This window comes from Pelophylax lessonae (genome assembly GCF_965119305.1).
Source record: "Pelophylax lessonae genome assembly, chromosome: 3".
NCBI classification, from domain to species: Eukaryota; Metazoa; Chordata; class Amphibia; order Anura; family Ranidae; genus Pelophylax; species Pelophylax lessonae.
Genome location: NC_138770.1, coordinates 62204917 through 62224982, shown reverse-complemented (window position 1 = coordinate 62224982; position 20066 = coordinate 62204917). Strand labels below are relative to the sequence as shown.

General features: G+C 42.5%; 1 protein-coding gene across 1 annotated transcript in view; it reads left to right on the top strand.

Annotated features, from left to right (window-relative positions):
- Positions 1 to 18213: 18213 nt before the first annotated feature.
- Positions 18214 to 20066, top strand: part of LOC309549725 (uncharacterized protein) — a 233073-nt gene continuing 231220 nt past the window's right edge. Inside the window, exon 1 of the mRNA XM_082250218.1 lies at positions 18214 to 18806. The gene's annotated coding sequence lies outside the window, so the exon portion shown is untranslated. The remainder of the gene's footprint in view (positions 18807 to 20066) is intronic.

Sequence of the window (20066 nt, the reverse complement as noted above, 5' to 3'; positions counted from 1 at the left end):
CCACCACTGCTACCTAATATTTCTTAGCAAGACTTAAAAGCAGACATTGCTGGGCAAGATCCAGCAAGTTCTCAGTGGAATCTTCGAGGCCTGGGTCCTGCTTAAAACTGAATGCACAACCTGCTCCAGACGGCACCAGTAGAGAGAAGGCTGAAAGACCTTCCTCTCTCTAGGAGAGTGGACTGGCAGAAGACTTCCTCTCCTTGGAAGTGGTTTTCTTCAATAGACACCCTCTTCCCGAAAGGGAGTGCTGCAATGTCTTTTCCGACTGGATGAGGTGGAGAAACTGGGTGATGATCCCTAACTCATCCAATCACAAAACAGCTTGCATTGATTGTGAAAAATGCAAGGCTTTGTATGAATTGGACAGCAGCAATCATTGAAGTAGGGCCAACTACAACAGTGATTTCCAGCTTCCACAGCGATCCCACAGGTATGGCATCTGAATACTTGTGTTGGTCTAAGCTGGACCAATGTATAGTAACTATAATATAAAAACCATACTTGGAAGTCAGCTTTAAAAATAAATAACATTGTTAACTGCACCCACAGTAAACAGATAAATACACCAATTAAATACATATAAATGTAATTTAAGGGATTTGGATCACTGTTCATTCTGAGATTCAAACATTTCTCCCCAATGGCGCAGCCAGCCCGGTGTCCTTAATTTTTTTCTGCTGAGCCTACTCTACACAAGTGGGTCAATTTCCAACCCTCCCCCCCCCCCAGCCTGTGTTTGGACAGCGAAGGACCAGCAAAAGGCAAAAAAAGTAAACTCTCTGCGCTCTCCTCCTGTCAGAATGTTCCTTGTCAGTTCTTTGTTAATGCAAATCACCTGATTGGCCCAAAGAACTACTTCTCCCTCTCCCAGGTGAAACCCCCAGGAATTAAAAGAAGAAATTAAGTCAAGTTCAGGTAATTCTATTAATTGCATTCCATTTCCAAGTACATTTAGCACCCTTCTAGAGTAGTGTAGATTGTTAGGTACATTTAGTTAGCTCCTCTGTAAACAGTGGAGCAGGGGTTGATTATTCGTGTCTTACAGGCTGCTGCTCTGATTGCTTCCCCCTGTATTCTAGAGGATTTTAGAATTATAATGTGAGAAAGAACCGAATAAGTAGCCTGAATATTTATGGGACTCCAGCCAATCCCTGGACAAAAACGTGTCCAGTAGGTGGTCGGAGAGCCCATAAATAGACTTGGGCCTGAGACAGGAGCAGCAGACTTCCTGGGTCTAGTCCTGCTGGAGGAGAACCCTGTTCAAAGTCTCTGCCCTGGTGCAGGTTTACTGAAGGCACCATCAAGAAGACATTGAGGTCCCAGCTGAAGCTTTAGCTGGGAGGAATATTCTAATAATATAATAATAAGTCTAATCCTGGAGTTTGGGTCTGGAGAAGGTCACTGAAGAGTGCCAGGAAGAAGCAGGAGAAAGGTGTCCATCTGTCCATATCTCCTTCCCTGGAGATTGCCCAGTGGATATCAGAAGGAGGCAACCAATGATCCTGTGGCCAACTGAGTAAATGAACCCTGGTGCTGGATGTTAGTGACTATATGTGGCTCTGGTCTTTGGTGACTGTGTTCAGTTCATCAGTTTTTAGGTATCCTTTGCTCCCGACTCCACCCAGTGACATAATGCGGGTTATCAGCGCTTGGGACAAGACAAGTAATTTGCACCCCCTAACTTATAGATACCCTCACCCTGATCACACCACCAGATATCCCACCCCCCACCCTGATCACATCCCCAGATACCCTGTTTACTCTGAGCACACCTCCAGATTCCCACCAGATCCCTCCACTCTGAACACATCTCCAGATTCCCACCAGATCCCTCACCAGTCCTGCAGCACCAGGGACAGGATGATTATCTGTGTCCCATGCAGGCTGAATATCTCTAGCAGGATTTATGGTGGCAGGGGCAGCTGCAACAACCAGCGGAGAGCGTCCTCCACCCTGACCTCCTCCCCCGCCGCCGTCATCCTCAGCATAACCCCCCCCGGACAACATGACGCTCACTGCCTGCACACACTTGGGATCTGGATTCGTCCATCATTCCACCCTTCTCTGCATGCTTGGATCCATTCTGCCTGCTTTCTCGGTGACAGAAGCTAACCAGCAACTAAAACCTCCACGCTGCGCCCTCTCTCCTACCGGGTACAGCATGGAGGTTTTAGTTTGCCTGCTGGGGGGACAGGTATGGTAAAACTACAAATCCCCAGCAAGTGGCTGGGGTTTTGGATTTTACTGCCCCCCCCCCCCCCATGCTGCTGCCCTTAGGCACTGTTTGCGCCCCTCTAAATCTTGCGCCCGTGGCGACCGCACCGTTTGCCCCTCCCCAAGGCTACGCCACCGCCTTCACCTTATCCAAGTTTATTGTTCCATTAAAACCCTAAGGAGACACCCACAGACTGTTCCTTCAAGTCATTGAAAGAATGAAGAAAATACTATGTGCCTAAGAGGGAAAAGAAACCATTTCTCCAGTGCTCTTTTTGGGGTTCGCTACAAACATTTATTTCTTTTTAATTTTTTGATACATAACTGCCTTCATTTATGGTATTAATAAATGCCTTGAATTCAGAGCTAATTACTAATATACTGTATATGCAAAGATATAGGAATAAAAAGACCTTGTTCCTTTTTTTTTTTCTTCATTGTCCTTCAAGTGAATATATGCATAAAATATTGGTGTAAAGAACAACAAAACATTAGTTATGTATTAATAATATATGAATTGAATGCTAATATTGTCATTGATTGAATCCCTCAAGGCTCAGGGGACGCCTGAACGGCCTTGCTGTATTATCATCGCTTTATAATACCGGTGGAAGAGAAAACTGTAAACGCCAATCCCGTAGGTGGCTGAAAAAACCCCGGCGATAGCGCCTTGTGTTGTGTACTCTACCGCCGTGACCTAAATGGCTTTGTGAACATGCTTGTCTTAGCAGAAACCCAACAGCTCGGCTTGTATTCCTCGGAGAAGATAAACTTCAAGATAGATTTTTTTGTGAAGGAGGAGATGTTTGCCAGTGAGAGGGGTTGAAGTCAGACCTCTTGTTCGGGAAAAAGTATCTTCTAGCCTGGAGCGTGATTGTCTTCTGTGCACCATCTTTTATTCATCTCCTTGCATGTTTCATTGGTTCTATAGCGAGATAACGGTGCAATTTCAGGCAGGACACATCCTTACCTTATTATTGCAAAGCTTTCTTTGAAAATGACTTCAATAGTTTGGCATGCTGTTGTGACGTGATGTGAAGTTCCACATATGAATTATATTATTTAGTTAACTGAATCTTTGTAGCAAATTTCTACCATTTTTTTTTTTTTGTTCTGAAGAAGCAGGGCTTTTTTTCAGCGGGAACGCGGGGGAACGCAGTTCCGGCGCCTCCAGAACTGAATGTATGTAATGGCAAGAAATGCTCGGGTGTGCTGGTGGGTCTGTTGATGCTGGCTGATAGGCAATCTATTGTTGCTGGAGGGGATCTATTTTTGCAGAGGATGGGGGTCTATAGTTGCTGGGGAGGTCTTCTGTTGCTCATGTGGGATGCATTGTTACTGGGGTGGGTCTTATGTTACTGGTGGGTCAGTTGTTGCTTGGAGGGATTTATTGTTTAGGGAGAGGTCTTTGCCGCTTGCTGCTGGAGGGTCTATTGATGCTGGCTACTGGGTAATCTAGTATTGCTGGAGGGGACCTATTTGCACAGAGGATCTATTGTTGCTGGGGAAGTCTGTTGTTGTTGGTGGGGTATCTATTGTTGCTGGGGTGGGTCTTATGTTGCAGGGCATCAATCATTGCTGGGAGGGATCTACTGTTGAGGGAGGGGTCTAATGTTGCTGGCTGCTGGGGGGTCTATTGATGCTGGCTGTTGGAAGTGCATTGTTGCAGGGGTGGATCTATTGTCACTGGGGTGTCCATTATAAGATAAGAGGTGAAACCAAGGAACGGTGTTCGGAGGTGGGTAGGGGACGGAGTCAAGGGGTGATTCAGAAGGGAGGAATTCCTGCACCTATTCTCTGAGAAAAAAAAGCCCTTTGAATAAGTAACTGTTTGTTCCACTTTGTCCTTGCAAGACTCATCCCAAATGGGAGGGTCTGCCTGGTTTTAATGGCACGGTGTACTTCCAGTGTTCTTAGGTGAATTGCATGAGGTCTGGAGGGGTTACAGTTTCGGGTACCCCCCTTATTTTCAAATTATTTCTCCTCGAGGTCTGCGATTTTGGCACGCATAGGACGACTCTCTTCTGCATTATCTTCATTCGCATCAATTAGATCATTCACTGTAGTGGTGATGTCAGATACAACATTCTCCACCTTTCTCCTATGATAGATAATTCTTTGTTGAATTTATATGTGATATTGGTGAAGTCTGAGTGTAAAGAATGGTGAAGGGAGAGAAGCATCTCCTTAAGCTGGGTCAAGGACAGGCTGATTGGAAGTGAGGTCGTTTGCTATGGGAGAGTGTTTGGGCCAGTCGCCAGATCAGCACTTACCCCAGTATCCGTATCTGCAGTGTCCGGTCTGATCCTGGCTTTAGCTGGACTGGAGAAGGGAGGGCTGTGGAGAGGAGAAGAGCCCCTGGGAGTGGATCTCCCAGTACTTCCATCAGCCCAAGTCGGTTCATCAGGGAGATCTGAGTAGCGGTTGCCGCGTGTAGTGGAGGAGGGGGCCGGGAGGCTGGCGCCATCTTGGCCTTCTTCAATGCTAGGCCTATGGAAGTAAGCTGTGAGTTTTTTAGGTTTTTCTTCGCCCAGTCGTTTCCTGGACATGGTCGGCCAGTGCAGCGGGTTCTCACTACGGGTGACAGCGGGGGTTGATCGGTGCCTCGTATGCTGGGGAGTCGCTGGGTGTTCTCCGCTCTCAGGCTGCAATCTGACGCGTGCGCTAGCCACGCCCCCCCCCCCCCCCCAGGTGTACTTCCAGCGTTCTAATGAGGAAAGTTGCAATTTCTGTATCCCTTTAGAATTAACCCTTATGGAGTATCTCAACAGAAAGAAAACTGCTATTGCAGAGGATTGCTAAAATATGACTTTTATCGTAGCACAGATGTCTGAGAATATCAGTGAGCCAATCACATGAGTTGGAAATACCATTTTTGGGGTTGTTCTGTAGACAGGATTCCTCCAGTCTGCCTTTTTATATTGAATTGTTTTAGAAATTTACAGAAGAATTATCTTGAAAGGGAATGGTAATGTTTAATAATATTTAATTACAAGCTGGCATGTGCCAATTTTTTATACTATAGGATTTTTTTTTTTTTTAAACAAAAGTGGAATTTTTCCTTAGCCCCTTGTGTCCCGGTAGTCATTTTAAAATGGCACAGGGGCAAAGGCCATTGGTTCCAGATGCGCTGTTGGAGCTTTGCTCAGTGTCTCAGTAGATCACTGCATTAGTATTCCATTTCCAGCCAGCAATAGATCACTATTAACAGTGAACTGTTGCTGTACAGTTGCATGGGAGGAGTCTAGATCTTGTCTTCACTGACCAAAAAACCAGACAGCCCATGAAGAAAGAAAAAAACATTTAAAATAAAAAAGACATAGAAACATAAATATACAGTATATATACATCATATGTACAGCATATTTCATTTTAATATAAATATATGATATAATATTTATATCAATATATCCTTGTATTGATGATATATTATTTATATAAATGTGCAATAAATAATATAAACATATAATATTATTCACAGTATAATATAATATAGTTACATAGTTAGTGAGGTTGAAAAAAGACATCAGTCCATCCAGTTCAACCTATGATGTGTGTGTGTGTTTGCTGTTAACCGTACATTGTATACCCCTGTATGTTGTGGTCTTTAAGGTGCCCATCTAATAGTTTTTTGAAACTATCGATGCTCCCTGCTGATACAACTGTTTGCGGAAGAGAATTCCACATCCTTACTGCTCTTACAGTGAAGAACCCCCTATGTATTTTAAGGTTAAACCGCTTTTCCTCTAGTTTTAGTGAGTGGCCACGTGTCTTATTGTATTCCCTTTCTCTGAATAGTTTGTTCCTTATGCTAGGGTCGCCAGTACAGTATTTGTACATTGATATCATATCCCCCCTCAATCGTCTCTTCTCCAGAGAGAATAAGTTCAGTGCTTGTAGTCTTTCCTCATAGCTGATGTCCTCCATTCCCCTAATTAGTTTTGTTGCCCTGCTCTGGACTCTCTCCAGTTCCAGCACATCCTTCCTGAGGACCGGTGCCCAGAACTGGACAGAATACTCCAGATGTGGCCGGACCAGAGTCTTGTAGAGAGGAAGAATAATCTCTTTATTTCTGGAGTGAATCCCCTTTTTTATACATCCCAGTATTCTGTTGGCTTTGCTTGCAGCGGCTTGGCATTGCATGCCACTGCCAAGCCTGTTGTATACCAGTACCCCCAGGTCCTTTTCCATCCTAGACTCACCCAGAGGTTCCCCCCTAGTGAGTAGCTTGCTTTCTGGTTTCTGGCCCGCAAGTGCATTACTTTACATTTTTCAACATTAAACCTCATCTGCCATGTAGTTGCCCACCCCATTATTTTGTTCAGGTCCACTTGTAAGGTTTCCACATCCTGCATAGAAGATATTGGCATGCTTAGTTTAGTATCATCCGCAAATACTGAGATTGTACTAGATATCCCCTCCTCATTTATGAATAAATTAAACAGGATTGCCCCAGGGCAGAACCCTGGGGGACCCCACTTTCCACACCCGCCCAATCCGAGTACTCCCCATTAATCACCAACCTTTGCATTCTCCCCTGGAGCCAGTTCTCTATCCAGGTACTCACCTTATGGTCCATACCTACCTTCCTTAGTTTGTACAGTAAGCGTTTGTGGGGAAGGGTGTCAAAGGCCTTTGCAAAGTCCAGATACACCACATCCACAGGCTTACCTTTATCTAGGTGGCAGCTCACTTCATCATAGAAGGTTAATAGATTGGTTTGGCAAGAGTGATTTTTCATGAATCCATGCTGATTACTACTAATAATACCGTTTTTATTACTAAAGTCTTGTATGTGGTCCCTTAACATCCCCTCCAAAATCTTGCAGACTACTGATGTTAGGCTGACCGGCCTATAGTTACCCGGGATATATCTCTGCCCTTTTTTAAATATTGGTGCTACATTGGCTTTTTTTCAATCAGCTGGCACCATACCCGTCTGTAAACTATTCTTAAAGATCAAGAATAATGGTCTGGCAATCAACTGGCTGAGCTCTTTAAGAACCCTCGGGTGTAAGCCATCCGGTTCTGATGATTTATTTATGTTAAGTTTCTCTAGTTTGTTCTAAGTCTATCTTCTGTTAGCCATGATGGTACTTCCTGAGGTGTGTTGTTTAGTTTGGCCTTACAAGCTGGGTTAGTGTAGCCCCCCAATTCTTTTGTGAAGACTGAAGAGAAGAAATTATTTAACATTTTCGCCTTTTCCCTGTCCTCTGTGGCCAAAACTCCCTTATCGTCTTTTATGGGACCAATGTGTTCTGGCCTCGCTTTCTTACTGTTTATATACTTTAAGAAATTCTTGGGGTTCTTTTTACTCTCTTCCGCTATATGTCTCTCGTGTTCTATTTTAGGCGCCCTGATTTCGTGTTTGCATTTCTTATTACACTCTTTGTAATGCTTGAATGCTGCCAATAACCCCTCAGCCTTGTATTTTATTAATGCCTTTTCTTTAGTATTAATATGCATTTTTATGTTGGAGTTTAGCCACCCAGGGTTTAGTTTTGCTCTTTTAAATTTATTTCCCTTTGGAATGCACTGGCCAATCCCTTTGTTCAGTATGCACTTGAAGCACTCCCATTTTTCCTCCGTGTTCTTTGTTCACAGGGTTCTATCCCATTTAATATTTTCTAGCAAAGAGTGCAGTTTTGGGAAATTGGCTCTTTTGAAATTCAGTGTTCTTATATTACCCTTGTGTTTCCTATTACTATGATTAATACTGAAACTAATTGACCTGTGGTCACTGTTTCCTAAGTTGCCCCCTATTTCTATATCCGTGAGCAGGTCTGTATTGTTGGTAATCAGTAGGTCAAGTACCGCATTGTTTCTTGTCGGTGCATTCACCATCTGACCCATGAAATAGTCCTGCAAAACATTTAGGAACTGCCGAGCCTTGGCTGAATGCGCGGTTCCTTCTGCCCAGTCTATATCTGGATAATTAAAGTCCCCCATTATAATGACATTTCCCATCCTTGCTGCCAATCCTATCTGTAAAAGGAGGTCCGCCTCCCCCTCCTCCCTGTGGTTGGGGCGCCTTTAGCATACGCCCAATATTACCTTCCCCACAGTGCCTTCCCTTTGAAGTTCTACCCATAGGGATTCTGCCTTATCCATAGCTCCATTATTAATATCATCCCTCTTATTTATCTGTATACTGTTCTTAATATACAGACATACCCCTCCCCCTTTTTTACCTTCTCTATCTCTGCAATAAAGGGAATACCCCTGAATTGTCGCCATCCAGTCATGAGAGCTGTCAAACCAAGTCTCTGTTATACCCACAAAATCTAAGTCCTCCTCAAACATCAGCAGCTCCAGCTCTCCCATCTTGTTGGCCAGGCTTCTGGCATTGGTATACAAACCTCTTAATTTTGACCGGTTACATATATCCTCATTTGATGTTTTTAGGCTGCTCTTGTTATTTTTCCCCATACCCACCCTGGGTTTAGGAGCTCCGAACACCCTACCGCTAATGCCCCCATTTCTGCCCTCTGAATCTTGCTTTCCACTTGCTAATTCTACATCTGTACCCCCCCCCCCCCAATCACCTACCTAGTATAAAATATATTATATTAAATAAATATACTATATACTGTAAATAAATAAATAATTTAAAAATATTTCCTACCGAGAATATTTCCCAGGTCACAACAATGACGTCAGATGGTATGGATGACATTTGCATTCACTACACAAGAATCAAATCATGTCAGTGAATGCAATGTCATTTAAATTTGTAGTGATCAAAAGGTTGCCATTGTGCAAATGTGTGCTCCTGTCCCAACCTAATCTGACCATAATGTTTTTTTTTTTGTTACATAATTAATCTGATCATAATGTTATTGTGACGGGAGTCACTTTGGTTGGGGGGCCCGTGGAACCCAGCTTACCTTAGAGAGGTTGGGAAATCCCTGTCTCAGGTCCCTAGGCCCCACACAGTGTGGGTCGGCGGCTCCATTACAGTTATGTTAACACATTTATGTTAAACCCTTTTTTTGTTCCCTGTGTGCATCACAATGTACAGTGGGTACGGAAAGTATTCAGACCCCCTTAAATTTTTCACTTTTTTGTTATATTGCAGCCATTTGCTAAAATCATTTAGGTTCATTCTTCTTCCTCATGAATGCACACACAGCTCCCCATATTGATGGAAAAACACAGAATTGTTGACATTGTTGCAGATTTATTAAAAAAGAAAAACTGAAATATCACATGGTCCTAAGTATTCAGACCCTTTGCTGTGATACTCATATATTTAACTCAGGTGCTTTCCATTTCTTCTGATCATCCTTGAGATGGATCTACACCTTCATTTGAGTCCAGCTGTGTTTGATTATACTGATTGGACTTGATTAGGAAAGCCACACACCTGTCTATATAAGACCTTCCAGATCACAATGCATGTCAGAGCAAATGAGAATCATGAGGTCAAAGGAACTGCCTGAAGAGCTCAGAGACAGAATTGTGGCAAGGCACAGATCTGGCCAAGGTTACAAAAAGATTTCTGCTGCACTTAAGGTTCCTAAGAGCACAGTGGCCTCCATAATCCTCAAATGGAAGACGTTTGGGACGACCAGAACCCTTCCTAGAGCTGGCCGTCCGGCCAAACTGAGCTATCGGGGGAGAAGAGCCTTGGTGAGAGAGGTAAAGAAGAACCCAAAGATCACTGTGGCTGAGCTCCAGAGATGCAGTCAGGAGATGGGAGAAAGTTGTAGAAAGTCAACCATCACTGCAGCCCTCCACCAGTCGGGGCTTTATGGCAGAGTGGCCCGACGGAAGCCTCTCCTCAGTGTAAGACACATGAAAGCCCACATGGAGTTTGCTAAAAAAACACCCGAAGGACTCCAAGATGGTGAGAAATAAGATTCTCTGGTCTGATGAGACCAAAATAGAACTTTTTGGCCTTAATTCTAAGCGGTATGTGTGGAGAAAACCAGGCACTGCTCATCACCTGTCCAATACAGTCCCAACAGTGAAGCATGGTGGTGGCAGCATCATGCTGTGGGGGTGTTTTTCAGCTGCAGGGACAGGACGACTGGTTGCAATCGAGGGAAAGATGAATGCGGCCAAGTACAGGGATATCCTGGACAAAATCCTTCTCCAGAGTGCTCTGGACCTCAGACTGGGCTGAAGGTTTACCTTCCAACAAGACAATGACCCTAAGCACACAGCTAAAATAACGAAGGAGTGGCTTCACAACAACTCCGTGACTGTTCTTGAATGGCCCAGCCAGAGCCCTGACTTAAACCCAATTGAGCATCTCTGGAGAGACCTAAAAATGGCTGTCCACCAACGTTTACCATCCAACCTGACAGAACTGGAGAGGATCTGCAAGGAGGAATGGCAGAGGAGCCCCAAATCCAGGTGTGAAAGACTTGTTGCATCTTTCCCAAAAAGACTCCTGGCTGTATTAGATCAAAAGGGGGCTTCTACTAAATACTGAGCAAAGGGTCTGAATACTTAGGACCATGTGATATTTCAGTTTTTCTTTTTTAATAAATCTGCAACAATGTCAACAATTCTGTGTTTTTCTGTCAGTATGGGGTGCTATGTGTACATTCATGAGGAAGAAGAATGAACCTAAATGATTTTAGCAAATGGCTGCAATATAACAAAGAGTGAAAAATGTAAGGGGGTCTGAATACTTTCCGTACCCACTGTATAGAGATGTAAAGCTCCTAGAAATTAAAGGGAAATAAAGCTTTCCTACAGTAAAGCGCATCCGTTCACTTTGAGCTTTATTATTCCTTTACATTACATAAATGTTGCACTAATGTGATATCATTTTAATCAGCAAACTCTGTTGATTACATTTTGTCCCAAATATATGGGGGTGCACAAATTATGTAAAAATTGCGTTGGGACAGATTACAGGAAAAGTAATTTTTTTCAAATTTGTTACTATTTATTCTCAGTAAAAACAAAATAAAAAAAAAATTAATGTATCCACATTTTCTACCAAAAAAAAATATATAAAATAAGTATAATAGGTTAAAGTAAATTACAAATGCTAAAAGATAAGAGATGTGTGGAGACATCATCAAAAAAAAAAAAAAAAAAAAACAAAAAAACGATCTGGGGCTGAAGGGGATTTAGGAAGAAAAAGGCTCGGGGACTCAAATAGTTAAAATGGAACTTTCAGTAATTTTACTAGAATATTCCTGACGTGTGAGAATATACAGCAGCGGGATCATTTTTCAAAAAAAGCTCCACTCTATATTACTAAAAAGCCATCCGTGACCTCAAGTCAGTGACTTTGCCTAAAAGGAGATAATGCATTATTCAGTATTATATATTCAGTGGTAACATTTACTTTAAACTATCTAGAAGTACAGAAAACAAGGATTATTGAAACCAATGTTACCTAATAGCAATTCACGTAGCTGCCTAATTTATGTACATAGAAGTCTCTGCAATCAAGGGTTTAGCGATATGATTTATCCTGCTATTTATTGGTTCTATGTACGAAGGAAAGGTCACTTTTAATAACATTCAATTACAATACAACTTGTGTAGCAATTGTATACGCTTTATAATTCTTTTTTTTTTTTATTTGCTATTTTTTTCCCCCTCCAAAGTGGAATTACCCTTTAAGTATAGTCCAATGGATAGATTATATAATTTAACATCAATTTGTTTGGCTCTCTAATATAAAAAAAAAAACATTTTCTATGTTTTAATGAAATCGTTAGCCACATTGCAGCAGATTTTCAAAGTATTTTTTTTCCCCATGAATATGTATTAATAAAATTATCCTTAACCACTTAAGCCCCGGAAGATTTTAACCCCTTCCTGACCAGGGCCTATTTTGCGATTCGGCACTGCGTGATTTTAACGGACAATTGCGTGGTCGTGCGACCCTGTACCTAAACGAATTTGACGTCCTTTTTTTTCCCACAAACAGAGCTTTCTTTTGGTGGTATTTGATCACCTGTGCGATGTTTTGATCATGCGCTATAAACAAAAAAAGAGCGTAAATTTTGCAAAAATAACAATATTTTTCACATTTTTTTATATGAAATTCCCCCCAAAAAAATGTAAAAATCAAAATTTTTTAACATTTTAGGCCAATTTGTTTTATGCTACATATTTTTGGTAGAAAAAATTGCAAAAAGTGTATTTTGATTGGTTTGCGCAAAAGTTATCGCGTTTACTAACTAAGGGAAAGATTTTTGTCATTTTTGTTGTTTTTTTTAACGAGTAAACTGCGATTTTCTTTTGCGGGACTGCGACGTTGCGGCGGACAGATCGGACCCTTGACTGACATTTTTGGCACTTTTGGGGTTACCACAGTAATCAGTGCTATACATATGCACTGTTACTGTAAAATGACACCGGTAGTGAAGGGGTTAACTTTTTTTTGAGAGGGATAGGTTGTGTGTGTTTCCCTAGGGGCGTGATTCTAACTGTGATTGGCTGTGGCTTGAGGTGTAGGAACAATGATCAACGGTCCTACATAGTAGAACCGTATGATCACTGTTCTTACACAGGGGAGAATGACAGGCAGCTTGTTTACATTAGCCGCCTGCCTTTCTCCCGCTCTAACGGACGATCACGAGTGCACACGCGCGGGGGGGTCCGTGACCGAGCGGGAGCGCGCCTCCGGCGGCGTGCGCTCGCTCCCCAGAGCCTCACAGGCTAGTGATGTACCCATACGTCACTTTGCCTATGATGGGCTGACCGCCGCAGTATATGTACTTGCGGTGGTCGGCAAGTGGTTAAGGACCAAGTGTGATTGACCTGGTGCCAGCTATCATTGGAAATACCGCCTACTCTGGGTTTCCAGCTCTTTGATCTATGCCTGTTTGACCTCTATTGACCGGGGGTCAAACATTCCGGTAAGGAGACATCCTTTACTAGAACACGTGGTTTCTCCAAGATCTGAGATCTAAGCTGTATGGTGTTGGATTTCCTCTTTTCACTCACTACTGACTTTATGCACCTGTTTATGGACTTTATGGACTTTGGTCTTTATTGAGTTCTTATTATATGTTATCAATTTATATTTGGCGCGGTACACTTTTTAGCTATTTACTGTATATATATATATATATATTAGGGATCGACCGATATCGGTTTTTCGTTACCGATATGGATATTTTGGCCATTGCATATCGGTATCGGCTGATATTTTGAACATTTAAAGTTTTGCAAAATAAACAAAATTTTCGAGACACAAATCTGTTACTGAACATGTTAATGTTTGTTTAGTAACATTTTTAACATTAAGGGCTCGTTCTTCACACCTTAACTGCATGAAAACTGATAGGAAAACCGCACTTGCAGGGACATCCGTTTCACATCATCTGATTTGTGAATGATGCATAAACTGCTGCAGTAGGGCACTCACTCACTGCAATAATTTTAAATCACTACTGCAGCAGTGCAGTCAGTGGCAGCAAAACTGCTAGAAAAAAAGCTAGACAAAACCTAGATAGCGGAATGGATTGGAATGGTTTGGACACTACTACTATACTACTACACTTTCAATACTCCCAGTTAAGTAGAACAATATTATAGTGCAGAAAGCATAACATTTCAGCATTTTCACCAGTTAAATGGCTTCTGTTTTTTCATACATACCTTTGGTGGGTGGCTGGCTGTCACCCTTTGGTGGGTGGCTGGGTGGCTGGCACCTTGTGCTGGGTGGTTGGCTGGCTGGCACCCTGTGGTGGGTGGCTGGCTGGTACCCTGTGGTGGGTGGCTGGCTGGTACCCTGTGGTGGGTGGCTGGCTGGCTGGCACCTTTTGGTGGGTGGCTGTCTGGCACCCTTTTTGTGGGTGGTTGGTTGGCTGGCACCCTGTGGTGGGTGGCTGGCTGGCTGGCCCCCTTTGGTCGGTGGCTGGCTGGCACCCTGTGGTGGGTGGCTGGCTAACTGGCACCCTTTGGTGGGTGGCTGGCAGGCTGGCACCCTGTGGTGGGTGGCTGGCTGGCTGGTACCCTGTGGTGGGTGGGTGGCTGGCTGGCACCCTGTGGTGGGTGGGTGGGCGGGCTGGCTGGCACCCTGTGGTGGGTGGGTGGGTGGCTGGCTGGCACCCTTTGGTGGGTGGCTGGCTGGCACCTTGTGCTGGGTGGTTGGCTGGCTGGCACCCTGTGGTGGGTGGCTGGCTGGCACCCTTTGGTGGCTGGCTGGCTGGCACCCTTTGGTGGTTGGCTGGCTGACACCCTGTGGTGGGTGGCTGGCTGGCTGGCACCCTGTGGTGGGTGGCTGGCTGGCTTGCACCCTGTGGTGGGCAGGTGGCTGGCTGGCACCCTGTGGTGGGTGGGAGGGTGGCTGGCTGGCACCCTGTGGTGGGCGGCTGGCTGGCACCCTGTGGTGGGTGGCTGGCTGGCACCCTATGGTGGGTGGGTGGCCGGCTGGCACCCTGTGGTGGGTGGGTGGCTGGCTGGCAACCTGTGGTGGGTGGCTGGCTGGCACCCTGTGGTGGGTGGCTGGCTTGCACCCTTTGGTGGCTTGCTGGTTGGCACCCTTTGGTGGGTGGCTGGCTGGTTGGCACCCTTTGGTGGGTGGGTGGCTGGCTGGCACCCTGTGATGGGTGGATGGCTGTCTGGCACTCTTTGGTGGGTGGCTGGCTGGCACCCTGTGTGGTGGGTGGGTGGCTGGCTGGCTGGTACAGGCCCAGGGCCTGTGGCTGGCTAGCTGGTACAGGCAGGACTTGTGGCTGGCTGGTACAGTCCTGTGGGTGTGTGGGACGCTGGCTGGCTGTCACCGGGCAGCTGTGGGTGGGTGTATGTATGGCGGCTGTGTTAAACACACTGTGTGCACTGTACACTGCAATGTACACTCACTGTCCCGAGACTCCCCAACTCCAGATGAGGCTGAGGGAGGCGGCCTAAGAAGGCAGAAGCTGTCCCAGTGCGTGGAAGCGCGTGGCGCAACATACGCAATGACGTCACGACAATATCTGCAATATCGGTAACCTCCGGGGCCAATTCGGATATATCGGGGAAAGTGCATATCGGCCCTCGATCGAACCCTTATGTGTATATATATATATATATATATATATATATATATATATATAAACAGTGTATATATATATATACACACACACGTATATATATATATATAATTTCAGATTTGGAGAGATACTCCTCAAGGATTATAAACGTCTAAAGGGATGCAAACCCTGCAACTTTCTTCATTAAAATACTGAGAGTGCACCAGGTAATTATAATGACCCATCCCATTCAGAATATACAGTAACTAACAAAAGTGAGTACACCTCTCACATTTTTTGTAAATATTTTACTATATCTTTTCATGTGACAACACTGAAGAAATTACACTTTGCTACAACGTAAAGTAGTGAGTGTACAGCTTGTATAACAGTATACATTTGCTGTCCCCTCAAAATAACTCAACACACAGCCATTAATGTCTAAACCGCTGGCAACAAAAGTGAGTACACCCCTAAGTGAAAATGTCCAAATTGGGCCCAATTATCAATTTTCCTTCCCCGGTGTCATGTGACTCGTTAGTGTTACAAGGTCTCAGGTGTGAATGGGGAGCAGGTGTGTTAAATTTGGTGTTATCGCTCTCACTCTCTCATACTGGTTACTGGAAGTTCAACATGGCACCTCATGGCAAAGAACTCTCTGAGTTGTTTGTTGTTGCTCTACAAAAAGATGTCCTAGGCTATAAGAAGATTGCCAAGACCCTAAAACTGAGCTGCAGCATGGTGGCCAAGACCATACAGCACAGGTTCCACTTAGAACAGGCCTCGCCATGGTCGACCAAAGAAGTTGAGTGCACTTGCTCAGCGTCATATCCAGAAGTTGTCTCCGGGAAATAGACGTATGAGTGCTGCCAGCATTGCTGCAGAGGTTGAAGGGGTGGGGGGCCAGCCGGTCAGTGCTCAGACCATACGCTGCACACTGCATCAAATTGGTCTGCATGGCTGCCGTCCCAGAAGGAAGCCTCCTCTAAAAATGATGCACAAGAAAGCCTGATAGATAGATAGATAGATAGATAGATAGATAGATAGATAGATAGATAGATAGATAGATAGATAGATAGATAGATAGATAGATAGATAGATAGATAGACAAGTTTTTTCTATTTTTTGTATTTGCTTTTTTTTTTTATTATTCTATTTTTCCTACATTTTTTCTAAGAAAACAGTTAACCTTTAAGTACATTTTTTTATTTTATATATATATATATATATATATATATATATCTATAGAGATAGATAGATAGATAGATAGATAGATAGATAGATAGATAGATAGATAGATAGATAGATAGATAGATAGATAGATAGATAGATAGATAGATAGACAAGTTTTTTCTATTTTTTGTATTTGCTTTTTTTTTTTTATTATTCTATTTTTCCTACATTTTTTCTAAGAAAGCAGTTAACCTTTAAGTACATTTTTTTATTTTATATATATATATATATATATATATATATATATATATATATATATATATATATATATATATATATATATATATATGTATCTATAGAGATAGATAGATAGATAGATAGATAGATAGATAGATAGATAGATAGATAGATAGATAGATAGATAGATAGATAGATAGATAGACAACTTTTTTCTATTTTGTCATTTGCTTTTTTTTTAATTATTTTATTTTTCCTATATTTTTTCTAATAAAGCAGTTACCCTTTAAGTAAATTTTTGATTTTTTTTTCATATATATATATATATATATATATATATATATATATATAGATAGATAGATATATATATATATACTGTATATACACACTCTATACTATATATATATATATATATATAGATATATATATATATATATATATATATATATATATATATAGATATATATATACAGTAAAACCTTGGATTGCGAGCATAATTCGTTCCGGAAGCATGCTTGTAATCCAAAGCACTCTTATATCAAAGCAAGTTTCCCCATAAGAAATAATGGAAACTCAGATGATTCGTTCCACAACCATTTATTCATAAATCCTTCAATTTATAGTCCATATAAAAAGATTATAGCAATGTGATAGGTTGTGTAACCATAAAATGTCCATCCACAAATAGCCGCTTCCACAAGGGGATTGGAAGCAAAATCCAGCAGGAGCTACAGAGTATCAAAAGAGAAGAGAGACGCCTCTAAGTGTAGCAAAATGGTTCCATTTAATGAAGGTACAACATTTAACAACTCACATGGTTGATGAATAAAACAGGCACATCTAAGGATGCAGGCATCGGGGTAAAGCTGTCCACATAGACCATCTTCTGAACCACCGGCTGCTAGTCTGTAATCCTGACCGGGAAGACCACCCTGGAGTAAAGCGATCTGATAGCGAGGGGCAGCATGGAAGGCATGACGTAGATGGTGGTGCGGAGGATGGTCTATGTGGACAGCTTTACCCCTGATGCCTGCATCCTTAGATGTGCCTGTTTTAATCATCAACCACGTGATTTGCTAAATGTTGTACCTTCATTAAATGTAACCATATTGCTACACTTAGAAGCGCCTCTCTTCTTCTTTTATACTCAGCTGTGACTTGAGGCTACTTGTATATCAAGACATTGCTTGTATATCAAGTCAAAATTTATTTGAAAATTTTGCTTGTCTTGCAAAGCGCTCTTAAACCAAGTTACTCTCAAACCAAGGTTTTACTGTATATAGATAGATAGATAGATAGATAGATAGATAGATAGATAGATAGATAGATATACGTATATGGATATATATATATATATATATATATATATATATATATATATATATATATATATACATTTTTTTCTTAGATTTTTTCTTCTTTATAAACAATATATTCTAAATAGTTCATCCATTAGAAACTCAATAAAGGTTTTGGATTAGGACTCCTGATTGCCTACTCTCTTCCTAATCTGTATAAAGTCAGGCGTCTTAGTTGGAATTAAAGGAGTATTGGCCCGGAATTAGCCGTGATGAGGTCAAGCCCTTTCTACTGTAACCAGAATCCTTGTTTTGTCAAATCATAAACACTCCACCATCGGTGCGGCATCTGCAGATGTTTCCCTCCGGTATGGAGTTATTTAAGGAATAATATTTACACAGGCCGGGCAGGCAGTGAAGTGGGCAATAGGGGGGCACGGACTGAAAGGACATTAATGCTCACTGCAATCTCCCATTTAAAATCCACTTCCTCCCAAGCCACCACTGGTTTGGGTGTCTTTTTCTGTCCGTTTCATCTGTCAGTCATTAGCATTCCACAGATGTTAAGTACATCTAAAACAGAGCAAGAGAGAGAGAGAGAGAGAGAGAGAGAGAGAGAGAGAGTGCAAGTCTTGGGACGAAGAGAGAATAAGACCATTCAGTGAGTAATTTTTCCTCTGTGCAGACTTCCAGCTGAGGAAAGCCAATTTTATAGAAAGCAACTGCTGACTCTGAGCATTATCTCTGGTGGCCCAGTGGACAGCTGCAGGATGGCAAAGGCTCGGTGAGATTGCAACCGTGTAGGAAAAACAACTTGGACACGTCAAGTTTGCTAAAACCCAAACCCAATTCTTCATATTTTATGGGATTTATTATGCTGAAGACTGGGTTATGAGCTGCGGGCTGTGACTAGAGGGATTTCTACAAGCTGCTTAGACATCGGGTAAGTTCAAACATTTCAGAACATTCCATGAATGGAGCTTGTTTTCAACTCTAGCTGTAGTTTCTAAAGAGTATTCGAAATCAAACCAAGGGGTAAAAAGTTTTAGAAATGGTTTATTTGTAATTGGAACTCAGGTTACTTATACTTTGTGCCTCTTGTAATTGCAAATTTGCCGTTGTTCATGTAAAATTTTTGTAAATTTTGTAAATTTTGCTACCTGGCCAACAATTGGTTTTCCAATTTGTGTCTATTTAGTATGTTGCTCCATTTGCGCTATATTCCTTTATCTGTGCAGCAAATTTTTCTGATGCAGTCAATAATTAAAGATTGTTACATATTTGAATATTTCCTTAAAAAGTTATGTTGTGGCTTAGATGTGAAAATTTTGTTGAATTTTGAGGTCAAAAGTTTTGTTTGTCTTTTGCATGTCTATTCTTAGCTTTGAAGGTAAAGGGGGTGCTGTTGTAAATAGCTACCATGCAGCTTAGAAATGTCCACCCCTTGCTTACAACTGATGGGAATGCAAATTGATTTGAGTTATGTCGTTCCTTGGGAACTGTCATCGAGGTTTTGGCAGTACGGTATTTTGTTGTAATTGATGAAGAGTCCTACCGACACGACACAAGTCCTCTTCAGTTACAGTGACTGCACAGTCCATCATCAGCTGTGGAATTCTAGATGGAATCTTCATTTGTTTTGTAGCGTTTTTCTTGTTTTCCCTGGAGCAAAAAATGGAACACCACTGCTGTTTTTAGATTTTATCAGTATTGCAACCTTGCCTATGTGGCAGAGTTTGTAAATATTTTTGCAGAAAGAATATAATTACTGCTTTCTAAATCAGGTGGGAGGTTGTCTTTCTCCTTTTCTTGAGACACACCTCTGCTTCTCATGTGACCCAACTGAAGGACTGAATTGGCCGATTTAGGTCTTCTCATTGTCCAGAGTGATGGTTGGCCAGGTCACATAAAGATTCTCCAAAAAATTTGAAACCCCCCCATGTGATTGGCAATGTGCACTTCTAACCTGGGCTTTTTCTCTCATACAGTGGGTGCAGGTATTTACATAACCTCTGCCAAATCCATGCCAGGCAAAATGGTGGATGTGGTCAGAGTTTAGAACTGCTCAACGACCAAGGTGCAATGTTCAGGAATGCCTAATGGAGTGCTCATCTCATAGAGCAGGCATGTCCAACCTGCGGCCCAGGGGCCGCATGCGGCCCGGAACCGCAGGCTATGCGGCCCACTGCCCCCTGACAATTTA